We start from the raw sequence: 15,380 nt of genomic DNA, 5'->3' as shown, positions 1-15,380 counted from the left end.
TCAGCAAACCTAGCGCCACATCCGGATGGCCTCCTGACACAGAGGGCATGGGTGCCCCTAATTGTTGGTGTAGTACATTGCAACCACATTGTCCGTTTGAATGATCACAATTTGGTAAGACAGCTATTCTCTGAAAGTCTTTAGAGTGTTCCAGATCGCCCGGAGCTCCAGAAGGTTGATCTGCAGACCTGTTTCCTGGAAGGACCAGGCTGCTTGAGTGTGAAGTCCATCTCCATGAGCTCCAGAACCCAGGAGAGATGCATCCATCATCGGAACCTTTTGAGGCTGAAGAATTTGGAATGGTAGTCCCAAAGTCAAATTGGATTGAATGGTCTAGTATAGCAGACAGTGAACCAGGTCTGGGGACACTCAGGTGACATCTTCTAGATCTCCCGTAGCTTGGCACTACTGGGAGGCAAGAGTCCTTTGGGCTGATCTCATGTGGAGGCATATCATGGGAGTCACATAAACGGTAGAAGCCATGTGGCCTAACAGTCTCAACATCTGCTGTGCCGTGACCTGCTGAGAAACTCGAACCTGAGAAGCCAGAGCTACTAGAGTGTCTGTTCTCGGTTCTGGAAGAAAGGCTCAAACCTGTGTATCGAGCAGGGCTCTAATAAATTCCAGTTGCTGGGCAGGGTGAAGGTGGGACTTGGGGTAGTTTCTAATGAACCCTAGTAGCTCTAGCACCCAAATAGTCCTCCGCTTGGACTCACGAGCACCGTCCTCTGACGTGCTCTTCACCAGCCAATTGGTGAGGTAAGGGAACACTTGCACCCCCAGCCTGCGTAGCGACGCTACAACTACTGCTAGGCATTTTGTAAAGGCAACATGCGGTACTGGAAGTGGTGTGTTCCGCCCGAAATCAAAGATACTTCTGGTCAGCAGGAAGTATCGGGATGTGTATATACATCTCCTTTAAGTCCAGAGAGTGTAGCCAATCATTTTCCTGAACAATCAGGAAAAGGGTGTCCAGGGAAACCATCCTGAACTTTTCTTTGACCAGGAATTTGTTCAAAGCCCTTGGGTCTAGGATGGGACACATCCTCCCTGTCTTCTTTTGCACGAGGAGGTACCTGGAATAGAATCGCAGCCCTTCCTCCCATGGTGGAACGGGCTAGACCGCATGAGCCTTCAGAAGGGTGGAAAGTTCCTTTGCAAGTACCTGCTCGTGCTGGTTTTTCGAAGCCAATTGAGGGCATATTCAAGTTGGACTATTTAGAGAACCTACCGGTCAGAGATTATAGGCAAGTCATCTGGTATGGGCATTTTGATAGCGGCTATGCTGGAGCCAGTCAAAAGTTTGTCCCTTGCTTTGACTGGGGAGTAGCAGGGGCCTTAGGTGCATGCTGACGACAAGAATGAGCATGCTGGGATTGAGCCTGAACAGGCTGGCGAGAGGAGGTGGCATACCTATGCCTCTGAGAGTAGTAAGCACCCTCCTCGACTTGCCAAAAGACTTCTGAGATGAGGAGGCTGATGCAGAAGCAGAAAGCGGCCGGTGGAAGAGAGAAGATATGGTATCAGTGTGTTTCTTGATTTCGTCAGTCACCCCCTCCAGCATCCACCAACCTTCTGAACCGACTGTTCCAAGTCACAAACACTCAGCCAGAAGAGTCTGTGCATTGCTATACTTTGAGCAGAGATCCATGTCAAAGGTGTTGTAGGTGCCCCTGGCCAAGAACGTACGACATGCCTTCTGCTGCTTAGCCAACTCAACCTGCTCTGGTGGGAGAGAATCTGCCAAGTCCAGCAACTTGCGCACCGAGTCCCGCAAGTAGACGCTTGTAAAGAACTGGTAACACTGAATACGGGACACGAGGCCTGAAATATCTTCCACCCAGAAGAGTCCAAGGTCCTAGCTTCCCTGCCTGGGGGTTCCAGTGCATAGTCTCTAGAACTCCTGGCTCCTGGAATTGTGAGGCAACCGAGACGTATCAAAACCAGGTGTGCTGTGGATCCAATACATCGTTACCCAATTGTGAGAATATAAGGCCTGCTGTCCTCGGAGAATACCTGCTACAAATAAGTATCTTTGCTTTATATAAACTTGTGTTAAGCAATTTCAGCTGTTTCACCAGTGGCTTTCCATGGCACAAATTAAAGAAACATGCTAAGGGGGAATTCAACAAATGGTCTCATAAATCGGCACCAGAAAAAAATTGGCGTTGAGCAGTGTTCTATAAAGGGCGAGTGCTCTTTATAGAATAGCACTTAGAGCTGATTCTCACACCTAAAGGAGTGCCAGTATTAGACCTCATGGCATTTCAGTGCATAAGCACAAATTTTCAGAGTGCCCCTGACCCGCCCTTTTGAGTTGCTTGGTATGATTTGGTTAGTTGGGGTTAAAGCACCCAATCAGATGTGCTAATGGGCTTGTTATCAAATTTAGTTTTGCATGCAAATCAGAATACGCCCAGATTTGCATGCACAATTCGAGTCGCACTATTTAGAATTCGGGGGTTAGTTTTTTTCTGCATTGTCCAGCAGCAGATCTTGGTTCAATTTCTCACTGATTTCTGCAGAGATTGCTCACTTGTCTCATTCAGAGGAGGGTTGAGCCAAATATTATTTGCGGTGTATAAGTTATTACATTGTATTGTATTGTATTTTATGATGACATCTAGTAGCTAATCAAAGAGACTGGCATCGAAAACATAAACAGATGTATGCTGCTTTCCTGACAATGGACGCTATTGTAAATGGGAGAGGATGTGAAGAAATATGTTTTAGAAAGTGAAGGCTCGAATAATAGAATTTACTAGCTGAAGGATCAAGTTGTGATAGCAAGAGCAAAGAATAAATTATTGGATAAGATAATTACCATATTATACATGTTGTATTTTGTGGAGAATATCATCATCATGACAAGTTTTCATTTCCCAGTTTTTTTTTTCTTACTATTTTAGGGCAGGGTGGGGAACCTCTTGACACATCACGCCTGGGGGAATCCTGTACAAATGCGCAGTGCAGAATTTCTGCAGAATTTTCTACCCCTACAAAATGCTGCACTTCTTGTGCAGAATGCTGCTTGAAGTGCCAACATCAGGTTTCTCTCCCCTCTCCCACACAGAGATCGTGCGGCAGGAGGAAGTGAACTGCCGCACATTGAGTCACTTCCTCCTCCTCTGCCAGCTTAGACGAACCACAGGGCTGTAGGATATGCCATGGAGAGGAAGGGGAAGGGCAAGGAGTTGATATTCAAAGCGATTTAACAGGCTAGAAACTGTTCCTGGCCAGTTGCCTGTTTGGGGCTAACCACTAATTTTCAGCTAGTACCAAACTGAAAACAGGCTACTTTGAGGGAATTCAGAGGGCAGAGTCAGCACTTGGCCGGTTAAGTACCGATACTCAACACTTAACTGGCCAGGTTAAGCGCATAAACGTCAGTTCCATCTTTGTGGCCCTTTTACTAAAGCTTAGCGTGCACTAAATGCTAGAAGCCCATTATATACCAATGTGCTTGTTAGCGTTTAGCATGTGCTAAGCTTTAGTAAAAGGGCCTCTTTATGTGGTAACCTAGTTAAGTGCTAAATATCGGACATGTCCGGGCACTGGCATTTAATTTCTGGGTTTGAAAGCCAGTGGCAGTCAACAAAATGCTGATTCGCTGCTGGCCAAATATCGGGCCTTGGTGTTTAAGAATTGTCTTTAAAATCCTAGTAGTGTGCCTAGCCGGCATGTTTATGTATCGCCCTCCACATAGGGTAACACAGAGTCTTTAAAAATGTATATGTGCTTTATTGCCTCTCTGAGTGCAAGGAGAAATGAGATTTGTTTTTCCTTTCCCAGATGAATATTCATTCTCCTATAAATTTCATGATTTCATATTCATTTAAAGAGCCTTGGGAAGTGTTAAAATTACATTTATATTTAGTTTCATCCATAAACCTCTTTGTTTCTACTTTTTGTGGCCTCCGTTGTTGCAATTGCTAGGTTTTACTGCTATCTCGTTTTTAATGTTAAAATAAATTAGTTATACCCTTGCTATATAGCTTGTACAAGCAGTATGAGAACATTCATTTTCAATTTTTATTTTTTGTGCTGCGAATTAAAAGAATGCATCAAGGTCACTCTTCAGGCCCTAAAATGTGTTCCTCTGCATATTTATTTAAGAAGGTGATTTCTGAAAGCCTAGAACAGCCAGGCTTATAGAGAAGACATAATGTTGATTACGCAGAATGATCAAAATATATCTAATTCTTTTCTTTAGTGAGATGGAACTTTGTAAGTCTTAAGAGTGGAGGAGTGGCCTAGTGGTTAGGGTGGTGGACTTTGGTCCTGGGGAACTGAGGAAGTGAGTTTGATTCCCAGCACAGGCAGCTCCTTGTGACTCTGGGCAAGTCACTTAACCTTCCATTGCCTGCCGCATTGAGCCTGCCATGAGTGGGAAAGCGTGGGGTACAAATGTAACAAAAATAAATAAATTAATTAAGTACTTTGAAAATGAGCCCCAAAGTGTTAAGAGTGATTTGTAAATGGAAATATGATAGAGACTTTAAAGTGTTAATTCACAAGAAGTAAATCTTTTTTTCAGTGGAAAGGTAGTTTGGAATAAAGGGCCATGATAAATCCTGAGAGGGTAGACTCAGGCCTAATGTCAGGAAACCAAAATTGTTTACCGATAGTGGAGGTTCTGCATAGAAAGCAGGATAACTGAGCCAGACAAGCGGGTATAAATAAACGAAATGTCATCCCTTAGTGCCAACAAAGAACAGTTTTCTCTCTGAGCTCAGAAATATCCAAAGATCTTGTGGTCGTATGCGGGAGAGCCAGCTCCTGTCCCTTTCCTCAGAATAATAGTAGAGTTTAACATCCCAGCTTGTAAGGGACAGAGGAAGGGGGGTTTTTTTTGGCTGATTTATTCTGCTGTCTTTGGGGAGTCTTTGTTACAGGTAAGCAACTTGCATTCTTTGACAAGCAAGACGAATCAGCCACACAAGTGGGGATTCCGATGCTCACAGGTGTCTGAGCGGAAGAAGCAGATTATTCACGTTTATTTTCATGTGAACATCTGGCCATTGCTTCCCCTTTTCTTTACTTAAACCACCCGCAACAACTCTGTACACAAAAATAGGATCTGGTGGGAGGAGTTGGGTCAGATGATAAGCAGATTTTTCAGAATTGCTTCTCCATAATGAGTCTGTTCCTAATGAGGAATCCAGACAGTGGGAGATGGGAAAGTATAGTGAAGCCGATGGATATGTTAAAAATATCTCCATGAAATACTAGAGATTCCTGAGACAAATTTACCACCTTTTAATCAGGTGTACTACAATCTGCAGAAGGACTTGCCTCAAGAGAATAAAGAATCCCTAGACTTGACAGCAGCAACTGTAGCTTTAATTCCTGATAAGCAATGGCTTTTCCCTCTATTCTTTAGCAACAGGGATAAACTATTCCTGGGACTAAGAATAAATATGTTTCCTGATATCTCAATAAGAGACTCAGAAAAGGCGTAAACAATTTTTGTTACTAAAACTTTCTGCTCTCCAGTTGGGAGGTGTTTTTTTATTTGTTTCCTTGTAAGTGCATTATTCGCTTTAATTCACGTAAATACGTTTTTTGGACCCTTCACATTTATCATCTTTCATATCTTCTAAGAGAACTGAAGGGGTTTAATTAAATGCTGCTTTTAATTCCTAACTTGTCACCTGCTCGTAACACCTTTATCTTGTCTTCCTCTCTTCAATAGTCCCTTATCCCTTATTTGTCCTGTCTGTCTGTCCTGATTTAGATTGTAAGCTCTTTTGAGCAGGGACTGTCTTTTCTTCATGTTCAACTGTGAAGCGCTGCGTACGACTGGTAGCGCTATAGAAATGATTTGTAGTAGTAGTAGTAGTAGATTGAGGACCAGGTAGCTAATTTGCTTATGACCTCTGTGCTGAAAGCAGGAAGGCAACCTTTATTGCTTTTGTACGGCCTGGATGAGCAAGCACTGGTTCAGGGAGAGCAAGGAGATATCATCTGGGTAATGTCATTTTTGCAACTGGCTGTCCAACCCTATTAAAATCATATGAGACAAAGATATGGTTTGGACCAGGGGTAGGCAATTCCAGTCCTCAAGAGCCCCAGGCAGGTCAGGTTTTCAGGATATCCACAATGAACATGCATGAGAGAGGTCTGCTTGCACTGCTTCTTAGTCTGCAGATCTCTCTCTTGCATGTTCATTGTGGTTATCTTGACACCCTGACCTGCCTGGGGCTCTCAAGGACCTGAATTGCCTACCCCTGGTTTGGACAGTGAGCTTTGTCTTTGTAAGTGGAAAGCCTGAGCATTTTGTAGTCTACATTTAGAGCTTTTTTACTCTTGTGACAAGATAAGACCTTAACAAACTCACCCGCAACTGACTTGTCTGTCTGTATTATTTAGATTGTAAGCTCTTTTGAGCAGGGACTGTCTCTTTGTATCAGGTGTTCAGCGCTGCGTGCGTCTGGTAGCGCTATACATATGCTAATAATAATAATAAAGAAAAGTCATGCCGAACCAGACCAAGATCCATGGAGCCCAACGTCTTGTCTCCAACACTAACCAGTTTGGGTAACAAGTAACCCAGCTGATCCCAAAAAGCAGATGTTTCTTAAAGCTCATTTCTAGAGATGAGCAAATGGCTCTTGCTGAATCTACCTGGATAATTGGACCTTTCTTCCAGAAATTTAGCCAAACTTCTTTTGAACTCCTGTTTTTCACCACATCCTCTGGCAGCAAACAAATTCCATGGCTTAAGTATGCACTGTTTGAAAAACCTTCCTACCATTTTGTTTTTAATCTGCTGGTTATTTAGTTTCACGCCGTGTCCTTTTGTTTTTCCGGTGGTTGACAGATTAAACAAATGTTCCCTATTGAACTGTTTTCAGCCCATTCATGATTTTCTAAACTTTTATCGTATTTCCCTCTCGGTCATCTTTTCTCCAAGCTGAGGTGCCCGGGCTCGTGTAACCTCCTTTCATTTTTGTTGCCCTTCTTTGAACCTGGTCTAATTCTGCTATGGCCTTTTAGAGATGGGGGCGATCAGAACGGCACACAGTATTCAAAGTCCAGTTGTACCACGGACCTGTACAGAGGCATAATGATATTCTCAGTTTTGAATTGTAATCCTTTTTTGAATAATCCCAATCATTATATTTGTCCGTTTAGTAGTCATGGAACAGTGGGCTGAAAAGTCCGCAATGACTCCAACATCTTTTTCTTGGCTGGTAACTCCTAACTTAGAACTCAGCATTTTATACTGTTGAGATTTTTTTTCCCCTGTGTTCATCACTTATTTGTCCTCATTAAATTTCATCTGTCATGTAGATGCCCGGTTTCCTACAATCACAAGATTACACTCACAATACAATGGAATTTTTAACAACTGAATAATTTTGTACCATATTCATATTTGATCATCTCATGCATCACTTCTGTCTCCAGATCATTTATGAATATGTTAAACAACATAGGTCCCAGTATCAGACCCTTTGGGCATTTCACTGCTGTTCCTCTTCCATGTGAATACTGATAATTTAACCCTACGGTTTCCTATCTTTTAGACAGTTTGCAGTCCGGAAAAGGACATTACTTCCTATCTCATTATCCTTAGATTCCTAAGGAGCTTCCCATGAAGGAATTTGTCAGATTTGTACTGAAAATCCAAATATACTATGTCAGTTGGCTCACCGTCATCCACTTGTTTACACCTTTAAAAAAAAAAAAAGGAATCTGTTAAACTGATAAGACAAGACTTGCCGTTTGCTGAACTTAAGTTGACTCGTTCCTCTTAAGCAGTGTCTGTGGTTAATAATTTTATTTTTTTTAGTATCACTTGAACTGTTTTGCACAGCATAAATGTCATGCTGATTCCTAGATCACCTTAGAGCCTCTTTTAAAAATTGGTGTATATTGGCCATCTTTCAGTCCCCAGTTTTAAATGATAGGTTATGGATTACTAGTAACTAGGGCTGCAAGTTAATCGCAGTCAGCTCTGCGATTAATGCATTCATTATTAATCATGATTTTAAAAAATGAATCACATTGCAGCCTCTCCTGTCTCCTCCAAACATCGTTTCTGCTTTCTTCCACTCCCAACCCCCTGTCCATGTGTAATCCGGTCTGCACCAGTCTACCTTAAAGGTGGTCTTCTCTTGGTCCCTGGCAGTAGCATTGCCCATATAGTGCCTGTGATCTGGTCCAAAGCTTTCCCTCTGACCTGTCTTGCCCATGCAGAAACAGAAAAGTGATGTCAGAGGAGATGGGTAAAATAACCCAGGAGTCCCAGAGACTGGATCACAGTGAAGATGACCGAAATGTTATTAAATAGTATATTGACTCGACACAACGTTGTGTTTCGGCCAAGAGGATCACTCGCACAGCTCAGACGCTCAACGCGAGTGATTCGGCTTACATTTTAGAATAAAGGTCTTTTTTAAGACCATTACAGGTCAGACTGCATTTTCCAGCATTGCTAACTCTGGATCATCTTCATTGTTCTCTACTCAAGTATTTAGACTCCTGATGTAGGCCTCGTGGCCGAAACACAACGTTGTGTCGAGTCAATATACTAGTTAATAAAATTTTGTTCATCTTCACTGTGATCCAGTCTCTGGTTTTTTTACCCACTTCATTGTTTGTTTTGTGATATATCCGTGGGACTTCTTTGAGTTCTCCACGTCTGTGGATTCTCTACTGGTCAGAGGAGATGGGCCAGAGGGAAAGCTTTGGAGGGAGGGAGATTATAAGTCCTTTAGGAAAGGGGGATGGGATTTGATACGGTGTTTAACTGCTGCCATTTTCAATGTTTCAATGTAATCTACTCGTCACACTAAATTTTGTACTGTCACTGAAAGATTGTTCTGTTTTTACCGTTACAGATTTTTGCCTAAGAGGGAAACATCAGTGTTCTGCCACGGAAGGAACCATCGCCTTCAAGGTCACTGTCGTCGCGGAACTCCTGAGCTTTTTATTTTTCTTACTCCCCAAAACCTGGCAACAGAATGAGGCAGCTGAAAGGAAAACCTAAAAAGGAATCCTCCAAGGATAAGAAGGAGAGAAAACAGGCAATGCAGGAGGCACGGCAACAAATAGCAACTGTAGTGCTTCCCACACTAGCTGTGCTCGTGCTTGTGATCGTTGTGTTTGTCTATGTTGCGACACGCCCAAATGTAATAGAATGATGACATTTATTTCCTCTTTTGAGCATTAATACCTGCTCAAGAAAAAAAAAAAGCTAAAACCAGCCAACTTTTCTAGTACTGAGCTTTGAGAATAAATGAGAATCGGCTGGTCTTTTTATCAAATCACATTTATGGAATGTGATATAGAATGTATTAACTGCAAATATGCCATATATTCTACAGTCCAGTATATGTGCCTTTCAGACTTTCTAGAATCACGCTTTTCCTCGTGAATATGTACGAAGTTCTTTCATAATGGGAAAGCCTGTTGTGCTATAAATTTGTATAAATTGGCCTGCTTACACTTCCATGTACTGCCATTCTTGTATATCTGTTTCACCACTGCCAAATGATTTAACATTCTTGTGCTGCATATTTGAACTGTTTTTTAAAAAAAAAAAAATGTTCCCAAAGTATTTATTTTTGGAATAAATATGACATTTACACTTATGTCCAACAGCAGAAGTATTTTCTTACAAATGTATTTAGTTTGTGACTGAGCTCAATGTAAAACTCCAGTACCCGGGCTGCCGGGGGGGGGGGGGGGGGGCAAGAGGGGCAAAATTCCCCAGGCCCGGCCTCCAAGGGGGGCCCATTGCCAGGGTCTCTCTCTCTCTCTCTCTCTCTCGACAGGCCTAGAGTGTTCGGGTCCCAACAGGAGAGAGAAAACTCTGGCGCCAGGCCCCCCCTACAGCACTGCTCTTCGCTCGCTTCTACTGCCATGTCAAGCAGCTGCTTTTCCCCCTCAGGCGCATGCTCGGTTTTGAAAGAAAAAAAGCAGCTGTAGGGGCAGGTCAAGCATGGAGTGAAGAGCAGCGCTGGATTCTTCCACTGGCGGGGCCTCGGGATCCCCGCCAGCCCCAAGGTACCTCAGTTGCGGCAGCTGCCCTGCCCCGGATCCAGTTCTGTTTCTCGGTGGCCCTGCTGTCTCCCCTAATGATTATCAAAGTAGAGATGAAATACATTAAAATTTATAAACTACCTGATTCAGAAGCAGCTTCACACTAGAAGAAGATCCTAACCTAAGCTTAGTCACAGTACAGAATCTTTAGGTTTGCTACCGTGGGGGGACTTAGACAAACCTTCACTGCCCTGTTTCACTCTAGCTTTGCAGGCTAGGCTTATTGTGAAAGGTTTTGATCCTTTCCTCCCTTACTATCGAACTTACCTGCAGCTGCTGCATTAATGAATTAGTGGGAAAATCTAGGTCCCATTTTTTTTCCAGTTCAGGCCCAGGAACTCCTCTTTCTAAGACATGTTCTAGGCTAAATCAACACGAATCTCCGTTTGATAGATGAAATCACTAGGGGGGGGGGGGGTCCTTTTACTAAGGTGCGGTAATGGATTTAGCGCGCACTAAATGCTAAGAAGCCTATTTTATATCTATGGGCTTCTCAGTAATTAACGCACAATAAATCCATTAGCACATCTTAGTAACAGGACCCTTAGGCTTTCATTCTCTATCTAGGTCTCTTCTCGCTGACTTAACTGGAATATTTGTCAGCAGCAGATTTTTAAAAATTATTATTGGGGGTAAGCAGGGGCAGACTGACCATTGGGACAACAGGGCAGTGCCCGAGGGCCTTTTTGATAGGAGGTTAGGGGCCTATGACCCTTATTGCCCAGGGGCCCCGATCACTGTCGGTCCATCCCTGGAGGTAAAGGGGGTGGGGACTTTTGTTCCAACAGACAGATTTTGGCTTTTAGTTCAATAGATTCCTCTTGCTAGGGCATTCAGTGCTGGTGTTGCCCTGTCATTTGAGAATTATTGCAGTCTTATGACTGTTAGAATTAAATTAACATAACATCATTTTATGGGGACTCTTATCTCTCTCTACATTCCTCCCCAGGAACTCCATTCACTGGGTAAATCTTTCTTATCTGTACCCTTCTTCACCACTAACTCCAAACTTCATTCCTTTTATCTCGCTGCACCGTATGCCTGGAATAGACTCCCTGAGCCGGTACATCAAGCTCCGTCTCTGGCCGTCTTCAAATCTAGGCTAAAAGCCCACCTTTTTGATGCTGCTTTTAATGCCTAACCCTTACTCACTTCTTCAGTACCCATATTTTATCATTCCCACCTTAGTAATTACCTTATCTCTTATTTGTTCTGTTTGTCTTAATTAGATTGTAAGCTCTGTCGAGCAGGGAGTGTCTCTTCATGTTCAAGTGTACAGAGCTGCGTATGTCTAGTAGCGCTATAGAAATGATAAGTAGTAGTATTCTTTTGGATTCCAGAATCTTGCTACTTTTTGTCCTTATCCCTCATTTGTCCTGTTTGTCTGTCTTGATTATATTGTAAGCTCTGTCGAACAGGGACTGTCTCTTCATGTTCGTGTACAGCGCTGTGTAAATCTTGTAGGGCTATAGAAATGATTAGTAGTAGACTCAAAAGCTCTTATGTCATTGGTTAATTATTTGGCCCTAAAAAGGTATTATCAGCCTGCAAAGAATCATTTCCTGCAGCACAAATAGTGCTACTAGAACTCCAGTAAACCTTCCTATTTCATTTACGTCCACTGTTAAGAACAAATAGGTTATTTTTGCATAGTATGAGAAAAGTCTACAGAAAGCTACTGTTAAGCAGGAAATTAAAGTCTACAGCAGCTCACTAGCAACAAAAGCATTCCTATGACGTTCTCACATTTCTTATTTTGTTTATTAGGATTTATGTTCCATCTTTTTGAAGGAATTCACTCAAGGTTGATGTACAGCAAGAATAAGTCAAACATAAGCAATAGATAATTACAGCAGTAAAAACATTCAAACAACAATACAAAGTATGGCATGGTATGCTACTTTATATTTTACTTCGGTATAGATATGCCACTGGCTGGAAGAATGATGATAAAAGTTCAGAATTAAAAACAATTTCTTTTTCTGGGTTGAATCAACATTTTAAATGAAAAGGTAGAACTGGTTCAGACAACAGCACCTTTTCTTTCAGAACTGCAGATATCAATAGAAATCAAACAAAATAAAACATGGAAAAGAAAATAAGATGATACCTTTTTTTATTGGACATAACTTAATACATTTCTTGATTAGCTTTCGAAGGTCGCCCTTCTTCCTCAGATCGGAAATAAGCAAATGTGCTAGCTGACAGTGTATATAAGTGAAAACATTCAAGCATTACTATGACAGTAAAATAGATACCATTGGAGATTCTACATGGAATGTTGCTACTATTGGAGATTCTACATGGAATGTTGCTATTCCTCTAGCAACATTCCATGTAGAAGGCTGCGCAGGCTTCTGTTTCTGTGAGTCTGACGTCCTGCACGTACGTGCAGGACGTCAGACTCACAGAAGCAGAAGCCTGCGCGGCCACATTGGTGATCTACAAGGGCTGACTTCTACATGGAATGTTGCTAGTGGAATAGCAACATTCCATGTAGAATCTATAGAAATCAAACAAAATAAAACATGGAAAAGAAAATAAGATGATACCTTTTTTATTGGACATAACTTAATACATTTCTTGATTAGCTTTCCAAGGTTGCCCTTCTTCCTCAGATCGGAAATAAGCAAATGTGCTAGCTGACAGTGTATATAAGTGAAAATATTCAAGCATTACTATGACAGTCTGACAGGGTGGGAGGAGGGGGGTGGGTAGGAAGTCTTAAGTAGAGGAGTGTGGTAGCCGTGTTAGTCCACTCTTAAGGTTATCAATAGAAATCAAACAAAATAAAACATGGAAAAGAAAATAAGATGATACCTTTTTTATTGGACATAACTTAATACAGATACAGAACTGCAGATAGAAACTAAGGCTGAAGAAATCAGTCACACATTGGGAAATCATTTTTGCTCACCTTTAACAGATGATTTCTGTAGCCAGTAGGATTGATCAGAATCACAAGTGAATGGCAACATCATATGTTGGAGGGATGGAACAGCTCTCCCAAAGTTCAGAAGCTACTGTAACATTTTGGGTAAAATCATTTTGACAAATTTCGAATCAGAGTATGAAATGAATTAGAAATCAAAATCAGTAAGCCAATTGTGATTTTAAATAAAAAAAATCAGCAGAGCAGGGCACTCCTGTTAAATGTAATCGTCAAGGGTCAGGATTATAGCCTAATCCACCAATATTAATAAGTGTAGATGTGCAAATTACAAGTTCATATAGGGCAAGAATTAATATATAAATAGAGTTCACAGATTTTGGTAGCTTAGGCTCGAGTTTAGACCTTGCTGGTGTACAAATCCATGAAACCTATGATTAAATCAACATCAGCAAATTTATTTATTTATTTAAAAATTTATATTCTGCCTACAGCTAAGATGATTACGGTATCACATAAAGTAAAAACAAAATTCAAATCAAAACAAATAAAAATATAACATTAGCCCCATGATAACTCATACAAAAACAATCTACACAGATCACTTGCATATGTGATTTCAAATCTAAAATCATTACATTTCAGCAAAACGAGAAATAACAGACAAAACAAATTATACCAATATCAAGTAAATTTAAAAGAAAATGTGTCTAGTCCTTATATGGGAAGCAGGAAGAGAAATATCTAGAGCAGGCTTGTCCAAGTTCAGTCTGCGAGGGCTGTATGCAAACCAGGTTTTGGGGATATCCCTAATGAATATAGATGAGAGAGATCTGCATACAATATATGTAGTGGGCATGCAAATCTTACTCATGCGTATTCATTAGGGACACCATGAAAAGCTGGCCTTTTGCAGCTGTCAAGGACTGAACTTGGACAAGCATGATCTAAAGGAAAATAATGAAACAAGACAGAAGGCAAAATATCTCCCACTGATGGGTATTAAAAATATATATACTCTTCCTGCTACCTACAAACATTAACAAACCTCACTCAACATTTCATTTAGGAAATATTAGATACCCCTTTACCTTGAAGAAAATTCTCAAGCTCGGAAGGGTCAAACCAAGGAAATCTTAAATAGAAAGTAGCCCCAAGGGCTAGTACCTGGATTTTCAATTAAGAATTTTCCGCAATGTCTGGGAAGAGTTGTACCCTTTGACCACAAAACAGGCAATTTTCTTTTCAAGATTTAAATATAAAAACAGGTAAACAGTGGAGATGCACTGGGAAACATCTGCTTAATTTTAAATCACATGTACACCGATGAAAGCAGCTATCTCCTGAATCAGCTGGAGGTATGATGAAACAAGGACCCTTGTTTGGAGTTATGAACTGTTTGGATTATATTTGAAATCGACGGTGGACACTCTGGGAGATCACTGGTGCAAACAAGTGATTTAACATTAAGCAGATGTTTCTCAGCGCATCTCCAGTGTTTGTCTGTTTTCTCGTAAAATTGATTTTAGATTTTTTTTGCCTGATTGTGCTTATAGCAGTATGAATTTATGGAGCTAGATGCCACAAGTCTGAGGCTTTTTCTCCATTTTTTGAATTAGTATTATTATTTGGATGTGGGCAACATACAGAAAATAGGATTCACTGGGCCTCATTGATTTTGATCAGCAATATTTTTGTTTAGTTTTGGAATTTTGATCTGCTGTACCCATTTTGGTAGTTTTCAAATAACCCATTTATTTAGATTATTCTGGGAGAGGTGGTGTTGGTGTGAACATGACTGCTGGGGGGTCTGAGGGGGGGAGGGCGCAAGACTGAAGGTTTTCTTGGGGCACCTAATAGACTTGTACTGGCCTTGACCAAACTATTCCTAATTCCTGAAATCCCAGGGGCAGGCAAGTTCTTGAGGCCCCCATTATAGTGAAGTTTTCTCAAAAGCAGCAAATTCTCCCAGTTGTCAGAGACCCATGGCTTATTTTGATATCCCCACATGTACAGTCTGTGTGTACTAAAGTAACTATGTTAGCACCAGTCTCACCGCTGTTTAAAAACAAACTTTCAGGGGAGTTTCTCTTTGAAAATTCACTTGCATATCAGGAGGTAAAAAGGACAATGGTATCATGGCTTTATAGTCTCTTATAATCTACTGGGAACTCTTGCGTGTTTTCACTGGTACTCCTTCCACCCTTATGTTCTCAGCTATCTCTTTATTGTTGGCACTGTAGTAAGTGTAGTTCTTCCTTTCTAAATGAACAAGGCTAAAAATGCATTAGTGAAGAGAAAGGTCAAAAGGCTGACCTAGACTGCCCCAATTTGACATTTCATCCTTTAGGTTGTAAGCTCCTTTGACATTTCGTCCTTTAGATTGTAAGCTCCTTTGAGCAGGGACTGTCCTTCTTTGTTAAACTGTACAGCGCTG

At 41.4% G+C, this 15,380-nt stretch overlaps 1 long non-coding RNA gene across 2 annotated transcripts in view; it reads left to right on the top strand.

The window, feature by feature from the left end:
- LOC115467855 overlaps positions 1-8,976 on the top strand; it is a 68,841-nt gene extending 59,865 nt beyond the window's left edge. For both annotated transcript variants that reach the window (XR_003941772.1, XR_003941773.1), the window contains exon 3: positions 8,850-8,976. This is a non-coding gene — a long non-coding RNA (uncharacterized LOC115467855). The remainder of the gene's footprint in view (positions 1-8,849) is intronic.
- The last annotated feature ends 6,404 nt before the right edge of the window (positions 8,977-15,380 follow it).

The sequence above is a fragment of the Microcaecilia unicolor genome, chromosome 4, assembly GCF_901765095.1.
Source record: "Microcaecilia unicolor chromosome 4, aMicUni1.1, whole genome shotgun sequence".
Lineage (NCBI taxonomy): Eukaryota > Metazoa > Chordata > Amphibia > Gymnophiona > Siphonopidae > Microcaecilia > Microcaecilia unicolor.
The sequence above is the reverse complement of the archived record's forward strand: the minus strand, read 5'-3'. Positions and strand labels throughout refer to the sequence as shown.